This window comes from Tamandua tetradactyla, chromosome 15 (assembly GCF_023851605.1).
Source record: "Tamandua tetradactyla isolate mTamTet1 chromosome 15, mTamTet1.pri, whole genome shotgun sequence".
Lineage (NCBI taxonomy): Eukaryota > Metazoa > Chordata > Mammalia > Pilosa > Myrmecophagidae > Tamandua > Tamandua tetradactyla.
Window position 1 is genome coordinate 61,123,216 of NC_135341.1, and position 23,884 is coordinate 61,147,099.

A 23,884-nucleotide genomic window follows, 5' to 3' on the forward strand; every position below is an offset into this window, starting at 1 on the left:
TATATGTCCTGTATCATATTGAGGAACTTTGTTTCTATTTCTAGTTTTTAAGTATTTTTTAAATCAAGAATGGTGCTGAATGTTAATTGCCTTTTCTGCCTCATTGAGATGACTATGTGCTTTTTGCTTTCATTCTGTTAATGCATACATTACATTTATTGCATTTCTTATGTTGAAACACCCTTGCATACTTGGGATAAACGCCACATAATCATATGTAAAATTCTGAGTATTTAGTAACCTTCTTTGTCCTCTTACCAAAAGATATTAGTATAGCTCTGATTATCACTGATATTAGTATAGCTCCCCCCAGCTCGCTTTTGGTTATTATACGTACAGTACATATTTTTCCATCCTCTCACTTTCAAACTATTTGTTCCTTTGAATTTAAAGCAAGTCTCTTGTAGACAGCATATAGTTGGATCTTGATCTTTTTTCTATCCTGCTAACCTCTGCCTTTTGACTATATATTTAAATGTATTTACATTTAAAGTAACTACTGATAATTCAGAACTTCCTTCTGCCATTTTGCTGTTTGGTCTTTATAAGTCTTAAACCTTTTTTTAGCCCTCATTTCTTCTGTTAATCGTTACTTTCATTTTTGTTTGATTTTTTGGATTGTACCATTTTGAGTCCCTTCTCATTTCTTTCTATATACATTTTCCATATGCTTTTTTTGTGTGTGATTACCATAGGGCTAATATTTAATATTCTAAATCTGTAGCAATTATGTTTTATATGATACCAACTTAACTTCAATAGCATATATACATAAACCTCTGCCCTCCAACCTTATTATTATACTTGTTACAAGTTATATCTTTATATATTGTATATCACTAACCTTAGATTTATCATTACTTTTTATGCATTTGCACTTTTGAAACTGTAGGAAGTAAAAAAGTTGAGTTACATGCCACAAAAATAGTATAGGCATTTATAATTTGTGATATCGTTCCTTTACCAGATATCTTTAATTCTTTATGCTTCTTTAATGCACTGTCTGGTGTCCTTTCCTTTCATCTGAAGAAATTCCTTTAACATTGCTTGTAGAATAGGTCTAATGGTGATATACTCCCTTACCTTTTATTAATCTGGGAATACCTTACTCACCTCCTCAATTTTGAAAAATAGTCTCCCTGAAGTTCTTAGTTGACAATTCTTTTCTCTCAGCATTTTAAATGTTTTGCCCACTGCCCTCTTTCCTCCATGGTTTCTGATGGGAAATTGGCACTTAATCTTATTAGGGCTCCCTTGTTTATAACACATTGCTTTTCTTTTGCAGCTTTCAGAACTCTTTCCTTGTCCTTGGCATTCAATTATCATGTATTTGGAAGTGGTTTGGCTACTACAGTTTGACTACTATGTATTTGAAAGTGGTTCCCCTTGGGTTAGTCCTCTTAGGGGTTTAGGAAGCATTCTGCCATTATTTCTTTGAATATTTCTTCTACCCCCTTCTCTCTTTTTCTCTTCCTAGAATTCCCATAATGCATATATTGATACACTTGATGGTGTCCCACAGGTCTCTCAATCTCTGTTCACTTTTTTTTTAAACTTTTTTATTGCATAGTATGAAGTATATACAAAGCAAAGGAAAAAGCAATAGTTTTCGAAGTACTCTTTAACACGTAGTTACAGGACAGATCCCAGAGTTTGTGATGGGCTACCATACAATCCTCTCATATTTCTCCTTCTAGCTACTCCAGAATATAGGAGGCTAGAGGGCTTAAATATTTTTTTATCATCACAATTGACTTTTTATCCTTCTTTTTTTGTGAAAAATAACATGTATACAAAAAAGCTATAAATTTCAAAGCACAGCACCATAATTAGTTGTAGAACATATTTCACAGTTTGACATGGTTTACAATTCCACAATTTTAGGTTTTTACTTCTAGCTGCTCTAAAATAGTAGAGACTAAAAGAGATATCATTTAATGATTCAGTATTCATATTCATTTATTAAATCCTATCTTCACTGTATAATTCCACCATCACCTTTGATCTTTCCATCCCTCCCTTTAGAGGTGTTTGGGCTATGGCCATTCTAAATTTTTCATGTTGGAAGGCTGTCACTAATATGGGGTAGGGAGATGATGGATCAGACTAGCTGATGATTGGAGAGACTGGGCCCTCTAGGTTTCAGCACTTATCTGGACCAGGGGCCCATCTGTGGCTGGTAGGTTTCTGGCAAGTTACTCCAGTGTATGGAAACTCTGTGGAATCTTACATATTGTTCTAGGTGTTCTTTAGGATTGGCTGGAGTGGTCCTGGTTGGAGTTTGACAAGTTCTGAGAGATAGCAAGGTCTAACTGAAGCTTGTATAAGAGCAGCCTCCAGAGTAGCCTCTAGACTCTATTTGAACTCTCTCTTGCCACCGATACTTTACTAGCTACACTTCTTTTCCCCATTTTGGTCAGGGTGGAATTGTTGATTGCATGGTGCCAGGCCCTGATTCATCCCTGGGAGTCATCTCCCACGTCGCCAGGGAGACTTTCACCCTTGGATGTCATGTCCCATGTAGGGGGGAGGGCAATGATTTTACTTGCAGTTTTGGACTTAAACAGAGTGAAGCCACATCTGAGCAACAAAAAAGGTCCTCCTGAAGTAACTCTTAGGCATACCTATAGGTAGTCTAAGCTTCTCTGTTACTTACATAAACTTCACAAGTGTAAGCCTCATGATCAAGAACGTGGCCTATTGATTTGGGTATCCATAAAATTTGACACATTATCAGAGGATTCCCTGATGGTAAGGTTTAATAGTTCCATATTCTCTCTCCTATCCCTCAATGGACTTTGCCAAAACTTTTTGATTATCCACTTAATATACTCTAGGACATATTCAGGTATTACAATAATCTATACAGGATTAAAGGGCCTCTTAGTCTGGGCTCCCTGTGTTTCACTTGTTCAAATAACCTATACAGATAGATTGAGTTAGATTATGTGTTACAGAAAATTTCAGTTCCTGACCAAATAAATCTTTCTTCCACTGGTCTCAAAGAGTATGTGGAGTTCCAAAATATGGACACTGTCTTCCTTACCTCTATGTTCTGAATTGCTTAAACCCCAATCTGATTGGCTTCATTCTTATCTCTAAATATCAGGTTTTATATGTATATAACAGCCTCTCAAAATCCAGAGATAATATTCACCACTCCAGATTTAATGTGTCTGCTCTAAAAGCTTACAATCTAGGCCCCTGTTTTCTTATAAGCTTTTTCTAAAGGTGACCATACCACTGTTGTTCTTTTGTTTCTGGCTTATCTTACCTCACCAACTGTCCCACATGTTCATTCATATCATTGCATGACTCACGACTTTGTTCCTTTATGTAGCAGCACAACCTTCGTTCATAAGTATACACTGTCATTCAGCAATCTACTTCTCAGCTAGTGCATCCTTCAACTACCTGCATTCATCAGTCAGCATGTATAGTGGCCAAAGTCCACAATCCATCAACATTCTCAATTTTAGATAATTTCGTTGTCCCCAAGAGAAAGAAAACCAATAAACATACCCTCGCCAAATAGGAAAACTAAACCTCCTTTTAGTTCGTGTCCCTTCCCCATTATCTACCTCTGCTGCACCTGTGGTAGTGCTGATGTTTTCTTTTGAACATAGCCCATGACATGCAATAGCAGTTTTGCCCCTGTACCCTGGATTTAAATATTAACTTTTTGTACACCAATCATATCTTTGAAGTAATTCTTGCAAGAACTATTTCATATTTCTAGTGTTAATCAGTGGGACACGTAGATCTATACAACCCCTTTCAAACTGGTTCATCTTCAATATGGTAATATTACTTATAGACCCACTAGAGAGCCACCTTCACTCCTATATATTCCCTTACATTGGAGTTCAATGTTGTTAGCTAACAGTTCACCGATCTCTAGCTTCTCGGTCTCTCTAAATGCCCTATATTCTGTGTTATAAGCCTCTGATTATACCTTTATGTTGATCATAAAACTGGAATCATATAGTATCTATCCTTTTCTGTCTGGCTTATTACACTCAGCATTATGTCCTAAAGGCTCATCTATCTTGTCATATGCTGCAGACATCACTTTGTCTTATTGCTGCATAATATTCCATTGTATTTACATACCACATTTTGTTAATCCACTCGTCTGTTGATGGGCATTTGGTTTGTTTCCATCTTTTGGCGATTGTGAATAATGCTGCTATGAACATCAGTGTGCAAATGTCTGTTTGTGTCATTGCTTTCAGCTCTTCTGGGTATATACCAAGTAGTGCTATTGCTGGGTCATAGGGCAACTCGATATTTAGTTTCCTAAGGAACTGCCAGTCTTCCATAATAGTTGCACCATTATACATTCCCACCTGCAGTCCATAAGTGTCCCAGTTTCTGCACAACCTCTCCAACATTTATAGTTTCCTCTGTGTTTAATAGCAGCCATTCTTATAGGTGTGAGGTGGTATCTCATTGTAGTCTTGATCTGCATTTCCCTTCTAGCCAATGAAAATAGGCATCTTTTTATGTGCTGTTGAGCCATCTGTATTTGCTCTTCAGAAAAATACCTATTAATATCTTTAGCCCATTTTATAATTGGGTTGTTTGTTCTTTTGTTGTTGAATTGTGTGATTTCTTTGTATACAGGAAATCAAACCTCTGTCCAATATGTGATTTCCAAATATTTTCTCCCATTCAGTTGACTGCCTCTTCACCTTTTTGACAAAGACTTTTGAGGTAAAGATTTTAAGGAGTTCTCATTTATCTATTTTTTTCTTTTGTTGCTTGTGCTTTGGGTGTAAAGTTTAGGAAGCTACCTCCTTTACTAAGTCTTGAAGATATTTCCCTAGATTTTCTTCTAGAAGCTTTATGGTGCTAGTTCTTATATTTAGGTGTTTGATCCACTTTGAGTTAATTTTAATGTGGGGTGTAAGATATGGGTCCTTTTTCATTCTTTTGGCTATTGATAGCCAGTTCTTCCAATTGTCCCAGTTCAGAGGATTTGGGGGCCTTGTCAAAATCAGTTGACCATCGATTTGGTGATCTATTTCTCCACTCTCTATTCAATTCCATTGGTCAATGCTTCTATCTTTGTGCCAGTATTATGCTGTTCTGACCACTGTGGCTTTATAATAGTTTTTGAAGTCTTGGAGTATTAATCCTCCCACTTCGTTCTTCTTTTTTAGGATGCTTTTAGCTATTCGTGATCTCCATCCCTTCCAGATGAATTTGATAGTTAGCTTTTCCATATCTTCAAAGAAGGTTGTTGGAATTTTGATTGGTACTATGTTGAATCTGTAGATCAATTTGGGGAGAATTGATATCTTAACTATATTTAGCCTTCCTATTCATGAGCAGGGAATGTATTTCCACTTATTTAGATCTCCATTTATTTCTTTTAGCAATGCTAGTTAGTTTTCTGTGTCCAAGTCTTTTGTGTCCCTAATTAAGTTCATACCTAAGTACTTTATTCTTTTAGTTGCTATTTTGAATGGAATTTTTTCCTTGACTGACTCTTCACCTAGGTCTTTGTTTGTATATAGAAATGTTACTGATTTTTGTACATTGCTTTTATATCTCACCACCTTGCTGAATTTGTTTGTTAGCTCAAGTAACTTTGCTGTAGGTTTTTCAGGTATAGTATCCTGTCATCTGCAAATACTCTGCAAAAACAGTTTTACTTCTTCCTTTCTAGTTTGGATGTCTTAGTTTTTTATCCTGCCTGATTGCTCTAGCTAAAAATTCTAGCACAATGTTGAATGACAGTAGTGACAGTTGGCATCCTTGTCTCGTTTCTGATCTTAGGGGAGAGCTTTCAGTCTCCCTCCATTGAGTATAATGCTGGCTATCAGTTTTTCCTATATTCTCTTTATCACACTGAGGTAGTTGCCTTGGAGTCCTGTCATGGTCATGGACATGTGTCAACTTGGCCCAGTTGTGGTTCCTGTTTGTCTGGTTGGGCAAGTGCTGGCCTGTCTGTTGCAATGAGGACATTTCACAGAATTAGGTCATGATCACGTCAGCTGCATCCACAGCTGATTCCATTTGTAATCAGCCAAAGGGGAGTGTCTTCTGCGATGAGTGATGCTTAATCTAATCACTGGAAGCCTTTTAAGGAGGATTCAGAAGAGACAGGCGTTATTCCTGCTTCGGTTGGTGAGCCTCTCCTGTGGAATTCATCCAGACCCTCCATCAGAGTCGTTGGCTTCACAGCCTGCCCTGCGGATTTTGGACTCTGCATTCCCGTGGTCACATGAGACACTTTTATAAATTTTATATTTGCGAGTGTTCCCTGTTGATTCTGTTTCTCTAGTGAACCCCAACTAATACATCTTGGTACCAGGAGTGGTTCTTAAGAAACAGAATCTTAAAAATTGGTTTTTGTGAATGATTTTCTACTCTGACTGGACTCAAAGGCACTAAGGACTCTGATTCCCATACTCAGAATGACTTCCAATCCATGGAGTGAGTTGGCAAAAGAGATAGTCATAACATCACCATTCGATTCTCCTAATGCTATGCTTGTACGAAGCCAGGCTCTGGGGGATAATGTTTTTGACACTTTGCAGAGTTTTGTAGAAATAAGAGGTATAGAGATTTTGGTTGGTTGTTATTAGATACACCGGCTACATTAAGGGGTGAAAGGGATGGGCTTAAGTCTTCATACGAGAAGCTTAAGTGCCGTCTGAAAGATGTAGACGTTTCTATGAGTATCCTGAAGGAAAATCTTGTTTCCTATAGCTGTGGACTTGAGATCTCTGAAAATCAGAACCAGAATCTTGTTGTTAGAGTGGCAACTTTACAACGTAAACTGAAATCTCAATGTTGCATGGTGTCTGCCGTTAAAGTGAGGGCATTGATTGGAAAGGAGTGGGACCCTGAAAAATGGGATGGTGACATATGGATTTATAATGATGTCAGGGGCGAGGTTGAAACCCTAGATCATGCTGAGTCTTCTCTAGATTACCCTGTAACAGTTTGCCCTGAGGATATAACTGCCCCACTTCCAGCCTGCCTTGAGGATTTGGCCACCCAACCTCCTCCTGAAGGGATTAGCCCTAGAGTGATTAATCCTGTTTCACCAGATGAGACTGCAAATGAATGCCCTGAAGCAAATGGCTTGGAAGACATTTCTAATTTTTTTCTTGACCCACCCCCACCACCCCTCATTCCTTCCAGACCTATAATTAGACTAAAGTCCCAACAGGCCCCTAAAGATGAGGTACAACGTATCACACATGAGGGGGTATGTCATACTCCAAAAGAACTGTGTGAGTTTTCCAATTTATATAGGCAGAAATCAGGGGAATATGTGTGGCAATGGATCTTAAGGTGTGGGATAATGGTGAGAAGAATATAAGGCTGGATCAGGCTGAATTTATTGGTATGGGCCCACTAAGCAGAGATTCTGCCTTCAATGTTATAGCTCGAGGGGTTAGAAAAGTTTTTAACAGTTTATTTGAATGGTTGGTTGAAACATGGATCAAAAGTTGGCCAACATTACCTGAGGTTGAAATGCCAGAACTGCCCTGGTATAATATAGATGCGGGGATCCAGAGGCTTAGAAAGATTGGAATGCTAGAGTGGTTTATCATGCAAAGCCTGCTCTTAGACCCCAGGAATGTCCGGAGGATGCACCTTTTACCAGAACAGTGAGAAATAAATTTGTGAGACTAGCACCATCATCCCTAAAGAGCTCTGTGGTTGCACTTCTCTGTAGGCCAGATATTACTGTAGGAACTGCTGTCACTGAGCTGGAATCCTTAAACACAATGGAGATGACAGGATCCTGAGTTGGCAGAAGCCAGGTGGCAGCACTTAATCGCCAAAGACAGGGTAGACGTGGCTTTTTTTAATAGACAGTGAACTCAAAGCAGGCGTCAAAATTATATGACATGCAGAGATTTGTGGCATTGGCAAGTAAATCATGGGGTACCTAGAAATACAATAGAAGGGCAGTCTACTAAATTCTTGTTCGAGCTGTATAAACAAAAGAGTTCTAGGTCAAGTGAACAGAAATCTAACCTGTTTATAGACAGGTTATAGACCCTTGAATGAAGGGGAGACCAGGTCCCTTTGGGGGAGAACCCTGTGTTCTAGTTTGCTAGCTGCCGGAATGCAATATACCAGAAATGGAATGGCTTTTAAAAGGGGGATTTTAATGAGTAGTTAGTTTACAGTTCTAAGGCTGAGAAAATGTCCCAATTAAAACAAATCTATAGAAATGTCCAATATACGTCATCCATCCAGGGAAAGATACCTTGGTTCAAGAAGGCGAAAAGTTCAGGGTTTCGCTCTCAAGTGAGAAGGCACATGGCGAACACAGTCAGAGCTTCTCTCTTGGCTGGAAGGGCACATTGTGAACATGGCATCATCTGCTAGCTTTCTCTCCTGGCTTTTGGTTTCATGAAGCTCCCTGGGAGGCATCTTCCTTCTTCATCTCCAAAGGCCGCTGGTTGGTGGACTATGCTTCTCGTGGCTGTGCCATTCTGTTCTACTCTCTCTGAATCTCCCATTCTCCAAAATGTTTCCTCTTTTATAGGACTCCAATAAACCAATCAAGACCCACCCAAATGGGTGGAGACATGTCATCACCTAATCCAGTTTAACAACCATTCCTGACTGAATCACATCATCGAGGGAGATGATCTGAACACAGTTTCAAACATACAGTATTGATAGGGATTATTCTACCTTTATGAAATGGGATTTTGATCAAAACATGGCCTTTCTAGGGGACATACTTCCTTTCAAACCAGCATACCCTGTTATACTGCCACAAATTTATACTGTTAATCTTCCTCCAAGCCTTCCCCAAGGAGACCGACAGCCTTTTACCAGGGTAACTGTGCATTGGAGAAAAGGAAATGATCAGATATTTTGGGGATTATTAGACACTGGTTCAAAAGTGACATTAATTCTAGGGGACCCAACAAGTCACTCTGGTCGACCAGTCAGTGTGGGGGTTTATGGAGGTCAGGTGATCAATGGAGTTTTAGCTCAGGTCCATCTCACCGTGTGTCCAGTAGGCCCCCAGACCCATCCTGTAGTTATTTCCCCAGTTCCAGAATGTGTAATTGATATAAACATACTGAGCAACTGGCAGAATCCCCACATTGGCTCTCTAGCTTGTGCAGTGAGGGCTATTAGGGTGGGAAAGGCCAAATTGAAGCCACTAGAACTGCCCCTTCTGAGCAAAATAGTAAATAAGAAGCAATACCGGATTCCTGGAGGGATTGCAGAGATTACTGCCACTCTTTAGGTCTTGAAAGGATGTAGGGGTGGTGATTCCACCACATTCCCATTCAAGTCTCTTATTTGGCCTGTGCAGAAAACAGATGGGTCTTGGATTATCATAAGCTCAACCAGGTGTTAACTCCAATTGCAGCTGCTGTTCCAGATGTAGTATCATTGCTTGAGCAAATCAGTACATCCCCTGGTACCTGGTATGCAGCTATTGATCTGGCAAATGCTTTTTTCTCAATAGCTATTAGTAAGGACCACCAGAAACAGTTTGCTTTCAGCTGGCAAGGTCAGCAATATACTTTCACTGTCCTACCTCAAGGGTATATCAACTCTCCAGCCCTATGTCATAATCTTGTTCACAGAGAACTTGATCGTTTCTGCCTCCCACAAGACATCACACTGGTCCATTATATTGATAATATCGTGTTGATTGGGCCTAGTGAGCAAGAAGTAGCAACTACTCTAGATTTACAGGTAAGGCATTTGCGTGTCAGAGGATGGAAGATAAATCCAACAAAAATACAAGGGCCTTCCATTTCAGTGAAATTTCTAGGTGTCCAGTGGTGTGGGGCATGTTGAGATATCCCTTCTAAGGTAAAGGATAAGTTGCTGCATCTGGCCCCTCCTATGACCAAAAAAGAGGCACAACACCTGGTTGGTCTTTTTGGATTTTAGCAACAACATGTTCCTCATTTGGGTGTGCTACTTCAGCCCATTTTTCAAGTGACCAGAAAAGCTGCTAATTTTGAGTGGGGACCTGAAGAAGAAGAGGCTCTGTGACAGGTCAAGGCTGCTGTGCAAGCTGTTCTGCCACTTGGGCCATATGATCCAGCAGATCCAATGGTACTGGAAGTGTCAGTGGCAAATAGAGATGTTGTCTGGAGCCTTTGGCAGACCCCTATAGGAGAATCACAATGCAGACCCTTAGGATTTTGGAGTAAAGTCTTACCATCTGCTGCAGATAACTACTCTCCTTTTGAGAAACAGCTTTTGGCCTGCTACTGGGCCTTAGTAGAGACTGAATGCTTAACCACGGGCCACCAAGTTACCATGAGACCCGAGTTGCCTATCATGAGCTGGGTGTTGTCTTACCCACCAAGCCATAAAGTTGGGCATGCACAGCAGCACTCTATTGTAAAATGGAAATGGTATATATGAGATAGAGCCAGAGCAGGTCCTGAAGGCACAAGTAAATTACATGAAGAGGTGGCCCAAATGCCTATGGTCTCCACTCCTGCCATATTGCCTTCTCTTTCCAAGACCAGAGCTATGGACTCTTGGGGAGTTCCTTACAGTGAATTGACTGAGGAAGAGAAAACTTGGGCCTGGTTTACAGATAGTTCAGAACGATATGCAGGTTCCACCCAAAAGTGGACAGTTGCAGCACTATAACCCCTTTCTGGGGTGTCCTTGAGGGGCAGTGGTGAGTGGAAATACTCCCAGTGGGCAGAACTTCGAGCACTGCATCTGGTTGTTCATTTTTCTTGGAAGGAAAACTGGCCAGGGGTGGTTTTGTATACTGACTCATGGGCTGTTGCTAACAGTTTGGCTGGATGGTCAGGGACTTGGAAAGACCATAATTAGAAAATTGGTGACATAGAGGTCTGGGGAAGAAGTATGTGGATAGACCTTTCTGAGTGGGCTAATAAATGAAGATATTTGTGTCCCATGTGAATGCACACCAGTGGGTGACTTCAGCAGAGGAAGATTTTAATAATCAAGTGCATAAGATGATCCATTCTGTGGATATGAGTCAGCCTGTTTCCCCAGCAACTCCTCTCATTGCCCAATGGGCTCATGAACAAAGTGGTCATGGTGGTAGGGATGGAGGTTATGCATGGGCTCAGCAACATGAACTTCTACTCACCAAGGCTGACCTGGCTACAACCACTGCTAAGTGCCCAATCTGCCAGCAGCAGAGACCCACACTCAGCCCCCGATATGGCACCATTCCCCAAGGTGACCAGCCAGCTACATGGTGGCAGTTTGATTACATTGTACCACTCCCTTCGTGAAAGGGGCAGCAATTTGTTATAACTGGAATAGACAAATACTCTGGATATGGGTTTGCTTTCCCTGCACGCAATGCCTCTGCCAAAACTACCATTCGTGGGCTTACAGAATGCCTTATCCATCATCATGGTATTCCACATAGCATTGCTTCTGATCAAGGAATATACTTCACAGCAAATGGAGTGCCAGAATGGGCACATACTCATGGAATTCTCTGGTCTTACAATGTTCCCCATCATCCAGAAGCAGTTGGATTGATAGAATGGTGGAATGACCTTTTGAAAACTCAATTACCGTGCCAACTAGGTGGCAATACCTTGAAAGGCTGGGGGTAATATTCTCCGGGAAGCTGTATATGCTCTGAATCAGCGTCTGCTGTATGGTGGTTTCTCCCATAGACAGGATCCATGGGTCTAGGAACCAAGGGGTGGAAATTGGAGTGGTATTCTCACTATTACCCTTAGTGATCCACTCGGAAAATTTTTGCTTCCTATCCCTGTGACCCTGAGCTCTGCTGATCTACAGGTTTTAGTTCCAAAACAGGGAGTGCTTCCTCCAGGAAAAACAACAATGATTCCACTGAACTGGAAGTTAAGACTGCCACCTGATCACTTTGGACTGTTTATACCACTAGATCAACTAACCAAGAAGGGGATTACATTATTGTCTGGGGTAATTGACACTGACTATCATGAGAAAGTAGGACTGCAGCTACAAAATGGAGGTAAAGAAGAGTTTTCTTGGAATATAGGAGATCCCCTAGGGCATCTTTTAGTACTACCATGCCCTGTGAGTAAAATCAATGGAAAACTGCCACAACACAATCTAGGCAGGTCTACCAATGGCTCTGAAACTTCAGGAATGAAGGTTTGGGTCACCCCACCAGGCAAAGAACCATGGCCAGATGAAGTGCTTGCTGACGGTAAAGGGAACATGGAATGGGTAGTGGAAGAAGGTAGTGATAAATATGAACTTCGACCATGTGATCAGTTACAGAAATGAGGACTGTAATGCTGTTTTGTTCATGTTATACTGTTTAAGTTGTAAGTTATCAAGTTTAAGAATGAATGTTCCCCAAGGATTTGTGCCCTATTCTGGAGAGATTTAATGTGTTTCCACTTATATGCAGGACAGTTGAGTATTGTTAGGTAAAAGAGAAAATGTGTGTTCTATTGTTTTTATTTAGAAATTAGGTATGGTTTAAGGTGATATGTATAGCTGCCAAGTTGACAAGGGGTGGACTGTCATGGTGAGGGACATGTGTCAACTTGGCCAAGTTGTGGTACCTGTTTGGTTGGGCAAGTGCTGGTCTGTCTGTTGCAATGAGGACATTTCATAGAATTAGGTCATGATCACATCAGCTGCATCCACAGCTGATTCCATTTGTAATCAGCCAAAGGGAAGTGTCTTCTGCAATGAATGATGCTTAATCTAAATGCGGGGAGCCTTTTAAGGAGGATTCAGGAGAGACAGGTGCTATTCCTGCTTCAGCTGGTGAGCCTTTCCTGTGGAGTTCATCCAGACCCTCCATCGGAGTCGTCAGCTTCACAGCCTGCCCTGCAGATTTTTGGACTCTGCATTCCCACGGTCACATGAGACACTTTTATAAATTTTATATTTACGAGTGTTCCCTGTTGGTTGTGTTTCTCTAGAGAACCCCAACTAATACCAGTTGTATATTTTGAAGTGTTTTTATCAGAAAAAATATGTTGAATTATGTTGAATGCTTTTTCAGCATCAATCAAGATGATCATGTGATTTTTCCCTTTCGATTTGTTAATGTGCTGTATTACATTAATTAATTTTCTTGTGTTGAACCATCCTTGCATTCCTGGTATAAACCCCACTTAGTCATGGTATATAATTCTTTTAATATGTTGTTGCATTTAATTTGCTCATACGTTGTTGAGAATTTTTACATCTATGTTCATTAGGGAGATTGGCCTGTAGTTTTCCTTTCTTATAGCATCTTTAGCCAGTTTTCGTATTAAAATGATATTAGCTTCATAAAATGTGTTAAGTAGAGTTCCTTGTTCCTCAATTTTTTGGAAAAGTTTGAGCAGGATTGATGTTAGTTCTTTTTGGAATGTTTGATAGAATTCCCCTGTAAAGCCATCTGGCCCTGGGCTTTCCTTGTAATGAATATTTTTGATGACTGATTGACTCTCTTTACCTGTGATTGGTTTGTTGTGATCTTCTGTTTCTTCCTAAGTCAGTGTTGCTTGTTTGTGTGTTTCAGGATTCGTCTGTTTCATCTAAGTTATCTAGTTTGTTGGTGTATAGTTGTTCATAGTATTCTCTTGTGATTTCTTTTATTTCTTCAGGGTCAGTGGTAATGCACCTCTTCTCATTTCTTATTTTGTTTATTTGCATCCTCCTTTTTTTCTTTGTCAGTCTTGCTAGTGTCCCATCAATTTTATTGATTTTCTCAAAGAACCAACTTTTGGTTTTATTGATCCTATTGTTCTTTTGTTCTCCCATTCATTTAACTCTGCTTTAATCTTTGTTATTTCTCTTCCTTTATATTCTTTGGAGTTAGTTTGCTGTTCTTTCTCAAGTTCCTCTAGGTGTAGTGGTAAGTCCTCAATTTTTGCTCATTCTTGTTTTTTAATATAGGCATTTAGGGCAATAAATTTCCCTGTCAGCACAGTCTTTGCCACATCCCATAAGTTCTGATAAGTTGTATTCTCATTTTCATTCATCTCCACATAGCTAGTGATTTCTCTAAAAACTTCTTCTGTGACCCACTGGTTGTTTGAATGTGTTTTTAATTTCCATATATTTGTGAAAGTTCTCATTTTTTGGTAATTATTGAAATCCAGCTTCATCCCATTGTGATCAAAGAAAGTACTTTGAATAATTTCAGTGTTCTTAAATTTATGAAGACCTGTTTTGTGCCCCTGCATATGATCTATATTGAAGACTCTTCCATGAGCACTAGAGAAGAATGTTCTCTAGTATATCCTTGTGAATGTATATCACTAAATAGATATATATTCTATCTAAAGGATAGAATGTATATCCTTGTGTTTTGGGGTATGATGATCTATATATATATCTGTTAGGTCTAATTCATTTATCAGATTATTTAACTTCTCTATTTCCTTCTTGATATTCTGTCTGATTGTTCTATCTATAGAGGAGAGTGTGGATTGAAGTCTCCTTCTATTATTGTTGAAACATCTATTACTCCCTTCAGTTTTGCCAATGTCTGTCTCCTGTACTTTGGAGCTCCTTGATTGGGAGCATAAACATTTATGATTGTTATATCTTCTTGGTGAACTGACTCTTTAATTAGTAGTGTCCTTCTTTGTCTTAAATGATGTCTTTACATTTAAAGTCTATTTTGTCTGATGTTAGTATAGCTACTCCTGCTTTTGGTTATAACTTGAGTGGAAAATCTTTCTCTATCCTTTCACTTTCAATCTATTTGTATCCTTGAGTCTAGGATGAGTCTCTTGTAAACAGCATATAGCTATATTATGTTTCTTAATCCATTTTACCAATCTGTATCTTTTAATTGGTAAGTTTAGTCCATTAACATTCAAAGTTATTACTGAAAAGGCATTTCTTGAATCTACCATTTTATCTTTTTTATTTTATTTGTGAAATCTATATATTCTTTTCTCACTTTCTCTTTTTATCCTTTAAAATTACCCTTACCAGTACTCTTCAATTCTGTGCCCTCCTCTAGTCCTAAAAATATGGAATGCGTCACGAATTTGCGTGTTATCCTTGCGGAGGGGCATGCTAATCTTCTCTGTATTGTCCCAATTTTAGTATTTGTGCTGCCAAAGCGAGCACTGTGTTCACTTTTAAAGATTCTTTTTTCTTTCTGCTTCACTGCCTAAATGATTTTAATTCTTTCTTTGAGTTCTCTGATTCTTTCTTCTACCTGCTCCATTGTGGTACTGAAGCCCATTAGGGAATTTTTAATTTTAGTTACTGTGGTTTTCAACAGCAATATTTCTGTTTGTTTCCTTTTTAAAATTTCTACCTCTTTATTGAGATTCTTGTATTGATCCTTCATTGTTTTCCTAGTATCCTTTAATTATTTCTCTGTTTTCCTTTATTGCTTGAACATGTAGAAGATCTTTTTTTTTAAAGTTTTTGTCAGATATGTTCAACGTCTGCTTTTCATTAACAGTTTCTCAATTTTTATCTTATTCCTTTGAATTTGGCATTATTTCCTGTTCCTAATTTGGCATCATTGTTTGTCTTGAAATATTTTGTTGTACACTGTACATTTTAACTTTAGGGTTAACTTTGCTGTTTAGTCCTCAAGTTGTTCCTTATGTTTGTACCTATCTAGTGAGATGACAGATTTTCTTGAGGGCCAGTAGCTAACAATAACATACAGAATAAAAAAAACACCTTTCACAATTCTTGCTAATTGGGTCTGTATTTGCTGGTGCTCTCCTTCAGAATTTAGCTCTCTTCTCAAAACAAGCCCAGGGCAAATGTGCAGTGTGGGGTCCTCTCCATCTTTTCTGAGTCTGAGTCATCCTTGGCTTGTGGTTGCTCCTGGCCTTAGATATTCTCCCATTTATAGGAATTTGAATGTTCTTTTTCTTCCTATGAAATAGACTTTCTCCTCATCCATTGTGCTCTGTTGTATGATTTAAAGCAGGTAATCCTTTGCCTCAAACCATTTTGATTCAATTTTTTCTTATACTTCTGTTGTCTGCAAATTTCTTCCTCCTGCAGGGAAGTTCTGGGAGGGCCAGGCTGAGATGAGTTTCCTAGTTCAGTGTTTCAGACTGCAACTTGTGTATTGGTATGGACATACAGGCATCCAAGTATATGCATAGGAGTTACTTTGCTCCCTTCTAAACAGGACCAGGAACCCAATATGGAAGCATAGACTGGCTCCATACCAAGCCAGGGAGGGGCAGGGGGAGCAACCAGCAAAGGTGTTATATGCTTCTCATATCATTTTTAAAGCTGTGTTTTCTTGATTTGGTCCTCACCGAGTGTCTGCAATACTTTAACTTTTATAGAATTTTTAGGAAGATGTCTCTCCAGGTTTGTCTGGTTGTTCAAAGATCATGGTACTCTGGAGCATCTTATGCTACCATCTTAGTCAAATGGCCAGCATAATTTTCCATAGTCAGGCTTTTGATATATTAGATTAGGGATTAGATTTTACATCTCAGTTCTTTGCATGTAACTGAAGTCATGAATAGAAGTGCCACTTGGAACCAACTATACATACAGATGTTTATGAATCTGAATGTTCAGCATGACTGCTTTAACCATTAGCACTTAAACTCTACTGAGGGCTAACTAGCTAAGTCTTCTAATGATGTAGGAGAGACTAGATGAGATGAGATAACCAGATCTGACTTACATTTAAGCTCCATCTAGTAAGTAACAAAAAGCAGATGAAAATTGACCTCTATGGTATATTTTTCTACATGTTGCTTTTAATGAGTGTACACAGATCACATGATGTTAATGTTTCTTGAATGTGAATGTGAGAATTTGTTTTTTAACAGTATTATTCAGGTATAGATGACACAAGAAAATGTTTATATATAAGTGTGCAGTATGATAGTTTTGAATATCTATTTCACCCATGAAACCTCAATCAAGATTGTGGACATATGTATCCAAAAGTTTCCTTGTGTTCTTTGGTGCCTCATGCTTCTGCCCTGCATACCCCTACCCCGGCAATCACTGATTTTCTTTCTGCACTATAGATTCATTTGCATTTTAAAGAATTTTAGTACATGAAATTATGTAGTACATACTAATAGTTGGTTTCTTTCATGCAGCATAATTATTTTGAGATCCATCCATGTTGTTTTGTATATCAATAATTTATTCCTTTTAATTGCTGAGTGGTATTCCATTCTGTGGTTGCAACGCTGTTTTTCTATTTATTCATTGATGAGATTTGTTTCCAGTATTTGGTTTTTACAAATAAAGCTGGTCTGAACATTTCTACATATTTTTATATGTGCGTATGTATTTTTCTCTCTTGAGTAAATGCTTAAGAGTGAAATTGTTGGATCATATAGTAGGTGTCTGCTTAACTTTTTAAGAAACTGCCAAACTGTTTTGCAGATTTTTTAATTGTACCATTTGTACAATGTCAGACATTTGTACTCCAGGTGAATATTGAGATCTATTGAAGTGAATAATAGTGTTTGTGGGATCATCTTTTCTTATAGTTCAGAGTGCACATCTCTCAAACCATAAAGAGTAAGAGGAAAATGGAATTAACTTTTCACAAACACAAAATATTATGTACTTCAAAATAATCAAATGAAATAACCTGTTGCAGACTATATTTTCAAATAAATGTGTTGTTAATGTCTGATGTTTTGTATACATTGAGGGTTTTAGTCAAAAGCTGGGTTAGTGTGTGTCAGGAAAAAACAATTAAAATTCATTAATTACAACTTTCTTTGAAATTTCTAACTTTATTCATTTTGAAATTTGATCTAAAGTCTATTTCCTCCTTTACTTCTTACTAAGAAAGAATTAAGAATGGGCTTGACTTTTACTAGTTTCTATCTATAGGCTCGCTCAGAATATACATCGACATTTCTAATCCAGCTAGTCATAGTATTTTAGTTCAACTTAGAAATATATTATCCTTTATATTTGAATGTTCTAATTCACTTCCCTGTTAATGGTTCATTATCTTTAACTAACACATATCCTCAGATCCTAGTGAGCTTTAGTGATTGAATTATGACCTTCTTAAGAATATTCATTCCTTAATTTGATTGATAGATATTTATTACTATGTGCAGGCATGTGCCAGGTGCTGCCTAGTTCATTTTGCATTCCCTGGGGCACAAAGTATTCAGATAAGTGTCAGTCCACAAATACTTGTTAGATGAACAACTGCATCTTTGTATAAATTCTATACCTCTCATTTTCTTTTCTTTTTTTTTTTTGGCATGGGCAGGCACTGGGAATTGAACCCGGGTCTCCGGGATGGCAGGTGAGAATTCTGCCTGCTGAGCCACCATTGCACCACCCTATACTTCTCATTTTAATAGCACTGAAATCTTGTCTATAGACTTGGCAAGCCATAGTCACAGCTTAAAGCCCATTATAAAAAATGTTGTTTTTAAATTTACTATTCTGTTGTTCACATAACAGGAATTCTCCATGCCTGCTTGCATCTTGTTGCCAAGACAACAAGGTGTAATTGGCAGGTTGGTTTGTGGTATCAGAGGTGCCTGTGGGTCACAGCTTATTTGACAAATCATTTTATGCATATTGTATCTATGTGACATTTGCGTGACTCTAATCTTTGTATATAAAGATGTCTGTAGACGTCTGTGACCAACCAGCATCACAGATGTGACCAGAAAGTCTTTAGTATAATCTCAGGATCTACAGATCCTGCCTTCTTTTAGCAGAATTCTTGTTATTTTTTATTTGTAGCTATTCTTCCCCCATCTTTTTCATATTCTACATCTAGTTTTACTTAATCTGAATAAATACTGTTTGATCACTACCTGCCAGAATCAACCTGCCGATGTCACAATCCTGCAAGCATGCTAAAAATCATATTAGTAAAGCCACTTTATTCCTCCTCTATGACAGTTCTACACTTTTCCTGGTTTATTGCTCATTTATTTCTTGCTGTTATTGGGTTATGAGTGGAGAACCACAGGTCCATTGTCCCACTTTCTTGCAGTTTTATTCACTGCATTAATGTTAAAGATAGAAGAAAAACCCTCATTGAATATGAGAACTCAACCCTTGTAATGTCGCTTATTCACACAGGACATGTTTATGAATGTTACTTAAAGAGACTTTCAGCTGTAAAATGCTAGTTAACTCAGATGATATGGTTATGGTGGCATTAGAAAGCATCATCTTGGTATTTTAAGCTAAGCCTCTCATTTCATGAAGCTAAATATTTTTATCAACATCAGATAGTATTGGTCACTATTCACAATTAAATAATTTGATGGACTTAAACAAATGTATGTGAAAATTTTCCTTGATTCAGAGAGATAGTTAAAGAAATTCTTGGGTGTAGTAAAAATCTGGAACTTCATCTCCTTCATGGTTGGAGTGTCCTGACAAAATAGTTATCCAAATAATTCACCCAGGCTTGAATTAATTCAAGGGAAAGTTAATTTAAAAAATTTCAAAGCTAATTATCTACATTTCCCACCTTTCCTGAGATGGAAGTTGTAGGCTAACACTCACTCATTTTCAGCATTTTAATTTCTTTTTCTGCTTGTGAGATTCAGATGGGGTTGCTGCAGATCTGAAGATAGTTGGAGTGATTACCTTTCAGTACCTTTCAGCCTTCCCTTTCTCTGAAATTCTGTCTCAGTCAGCCTGCTTCAAAATCTTCAGAGTAGACTAGCTTCAATATGTCAAGCCCTTCCATGGAAGACATTTCTGGAATGTTCTCTTTTGTGTTAAGCCACTTCTGTGTATTTTCCAGCTGGCTCTATCATGGAAACACCATCCTCTGCTGCCATAATGTCTACTGGACATAAACATTCACTGTAGGTTAATCTAGAGGCAGACCTCCCTTGGACTTCTGCATAATTTCAATCTTTTGTCCATCTGCGGATCCAACAATTGCATAGTTAAAAGTTAGCACTGCTAGTCACAGTCTATTCTATTTTGAAATTATGGATAACTGTTTTTTCTTGTGAATAGTTATATAATTTTGAAAGAAATGAAAACTTTTTTTCTGCTATGTCTGTGCAATCTTGTAAAATCTAAGTTCATATGGGCTGTCTCTTCTTACCCCTTCATTTCCAGTAACTTGCACAATGTTTACATATAATGGGCACTTAATTAAGATATGTTGAATGAATGAATGAATGAACAAATATGATGGTTATTTTTAGACTTCCTTAAGTTCCTCAAAAAGGAATTTACAAGTAGTAAAGTTGGCAGCAACTCAGTGCTGTCAGGGTGATCTATTTCACATATACAACTAGTACATACCATATATATTATTGTTTACTACAGAAAAATGTTTGAGATGTTGGATTCTTCAGAGCAACTGGAGTATCATCTAATTAACTCATGTGTGTGGCTCTCTCACATGAGGGGCTAGCAGCTTATCAAGAGCAGCCATAAAACTATGAATGAAAGTTTTCCACAATTCATTTTTATTACTCACCTTTTAAGATTTGGCATCAGAGATTTAGCGGCTACATGGCATGACTGTTAACCTCAGCCATGATGTGGTATTTATGAAGGCAGTGATCAATGTCTTCTCAAGAAGGTTCTGGTCTGCTCTGTCCAATATGGTAGCCTTTTGCCTCATGTGGATGTTGAGCAGCTGAAATGTGGCTAGTATGATTGAGAAATTGAATCTTAAATTCCATTTAATATTTCATTGATTATAATTAAAATTTAATGCAATTATATGTAAATTTAAAACTTGTAATTAAAATGAATATTTTAAACATTAGATATAAAAATGCCACAATAATTTTTATATTGAATACATGTTAAAAGGATAATATTTTGGATATATTGGGTTAAATTAAAGATATCATTAAAATTAAAATTAATTTCAACTTTTTCTTTTTCCTTTTTTTTTAAATTGTGGCTAGTAGAAGATTGAAAATTAAGCTTCTGGCTTGTATTATATTTCTATCACTCAGCTCTAGTTTCATCTAGAAGGCCAAGGGACAAGGTTGTTCAGAAGGCATTTGCTAGGGCGCGGTCTAAGAGTTGGGAGATGGGGCTTTGCACCTCAGCTCAACCCTGAGACTGCCCCCTCCAGGCATGTGCAGTGTGAGGATTATGCCCCTTTTTGAGCAGAGGCCATCCCTTTTCTTCCTTTTAAACATACCCCTTGTTCCAGGGCTACGGGGAGTATACAAGGCTTTCAACTTTCATTTACATAAAAAAAATTTTTTTATTTTAAAAATATTTTTGTTGCGGAATCTTCACACACATACACTCTATACATGGTGTACAATCAGTGGCTCACAATATCATCACCATGATAGTTTTTAGAACATTTGCAGAAATGTTCCAGAAAAAGAAATTTAAAAACAAGAAAAAACTCATACATCTCATACCCCTTGCCCCTTCCTCACTTTGACCATGAGTATTTCAATTTAGTTAACTTTTTATCCTTTATCCCCTCCCACACATTATTTACCTATTTTTTGTCCTTATGTTTTTACTCATCTGTCCATATGCTAGATAAAAGGAGTACCAGACACAAGATTTTCATAATCACACCATCACATTGTAAAAGCTATATCTTTATACAGTCATCTTCAAGAATCAAGGCAACTGGAACACAGCTCAGCAGTTTTAGGTACTTCCCTCCAGCCACTCCAATACACCATTAACTAAAAAGGGGTATCTGTATAACACATAAGAATAACCTTCAGGATAACTCCTCAACTCTGAAATCTCTCGACCATTGAACCTTTATGTTGTCTCATTTCTCTTTTCCCCCTTTTGGTCAAGAAGGCTTTCTCAGTCCCTTGATGCTGGGTCCCTGAAGTTCTGTCCCACCCTTGCTAGGAGTCATGTCTCACATACAGGGTAGGGCAGCGATTTCACCTATTGAATTGGTTTAAAGAGAGAATCTACATCTGAGCAACAAAAGAGGTTCTCTGGGAGTGACTCTTAGACCTAATTATAATTTAGGCTTTGCTTCTTCTTTTCAGGAATATGTTTCACAGGGGTGAACCCCAACATTGAAGGCTCAGCTTACTGATTTGGTTGTCATTACTGCTTATGAGAATATCAGGAATTCCCCAAATGGAGAAGTTGAATATTTTCCCCCTTCTCCCCAGTCCCTCAAAGGGACTTTGAAAATACTTTTTTATTCACTATTCAGATTACTCTGGGATATATTGGGCATCATACTAACCTGTACAAACCAACAGGATCTCACACCCTATTCAAGATTCCATGTACTTATGGTATTCAACTAAACAAAACTGTATAAATTAAATTAGGTACTGCACTACCCAAAATATAAATTTTGTACCAAATAAACATCCATCCCTTTGGTCTCACACAGAAGTTGAAGTTTTAAAATATGGACCATATCATCCTTTACCCTGTATTGTGATTTACCTTAGTCCTATCCAGATCAGCTTCATTCATATTTCTAGTTAAAGTCTGCTCACTTTTTCAACTTTTGTAATAGTTGCTGTATGGAGTAGTGCTGACCTTCATAGCTTCAGAGCTCTAATTCTGAGTCTCAGTGTGACAAAAATACCTGAAGTATCTGAGAACGACTAGGTTTTATATAGAAATGGCTCAGTATATCAGAATTTAGAAATATCAGTTACAACTCCTGAATATATGTGATTGCTCTAAGAGCTTACAGTCTCGGTCCCATTACAATAGACCCCAACCTGATAACCCATGCTCTTGACTTCAGTTCTCCAAGTTTGTACATTATAATTTGTCCATATGAGTGAGGCTTGATAATATTTGTCTTTTTGTTTCTACCATTTCATTCAACATACAGTCTTTAAGATTCATTCACCTAGTTGCATTCCTCACAATGTCATTTCTTCTTGTGATACTCAGTAGTCCCCTGTATGTATACACCACAGTTACTCTTTCCTTCCCTCAATCTGTACCCTTAGATCACCTCCATCCATTGTGAATTGGGAACGCTTCTGCCATAAACCCCAATGTGCAAATGTCCATTAGGGTCCCTACTCTCAGTTCTTCCAGGCATATACCTAGCAATGGGGTTTCAGGATCATATGGTAACTCCACCCCTAGCCTCCTGTGGAACCACCACACTGCCTTCCAAGGGCTTGTACCTCTCAGCCTCCCTATCAACAGTGAATAGGTACATCTCTTTCTCCACATCTTCTCCAGCACTTGTCTCTCTTTATTCATTTTTAAGCAGCTTTGTTTGCACATCATACAATCTAATCTAAGTAGATAGACATGCCTTTGCCACCACAATCTATATAAAGACATTTCCTTTTCTTCCTCAAAAAATCCATACCCCTCCCCCAATACACCCTGATTGTTGACATTTAGTTTTGGCATAATGCCTTTGTAACATTCAGTGGAAGCATATTAAATGCTACTGTTAACTTTAGACCCTAGTTTGCATTGACTGTACTTTTTCCTGTATACCATCCCATTTTTGACATCTTGCAATGTTGATATTCATTTGTTCTTCCTCATGCAAGAGCATTTTATATTTGTACATTTAATTTTTAATTTGTACATTAAATTTTTATATTTTACATTTAACTTTTATATTTTTACATTTATATTTGTACCTTGTTGTCCACTTTAGGTAATCCTAAGTTATACTGTCTCATTCTTTATCCTCTATCGTTCCTTCTGGTTTCACATGAGCCCTCAGCAATTCTGCCTCAAATATACTCACTTTCAGCTTCATTCAGTGTACTTATATTAATGTGCTACAATCACATTTGCTATCCACTTTTAAATTATTACACATAACCTGTTGCACCATCTGAATTCCTTCAGTACCAAATTCACTCATTAATGTCAGTTTATATTAGTGAAACGAAACAGTATGTATCCTTTTGTTTCTGGCTAATTTCACTCAGCATAACATCCTCAAGTTTCATCCATGTTGTTACATGCCTCATAACTTTATTCTCTTACAGTAGTGTAATAGTCCATGTATACATTTGCCACTAGTCACTTGTCTTTTGATAGACATTTG

The 23,884-nt window shown here is 38.0% G+C and overlaps 1 protein-coding gene and 1 non-coding gene across 14 annotated transcripts in view; one reads left to right on the forward strand and one right to left on the reverse strand.

The window, feature by feature from the left end:
* NEK10 (NIMA related kinase 10) overlaps positions 1–23,884 on the forward strand; it is a 297,546-nt gene that overhangs the window by 209,891 nt on the left and 63,771 nt on the right. The gene's annotated exons all lie outside the window — the stretch shown is intronic.
* On the reverse strand, positions 14,937–15,042 carry LOC143658113 (U6 spliceosomal RNA). Its single transcript, XR_013163137.1, has one exon. It is a non-coding gene; the product is annotated as a U6 spliceosomal RNA (small nuclear RNA).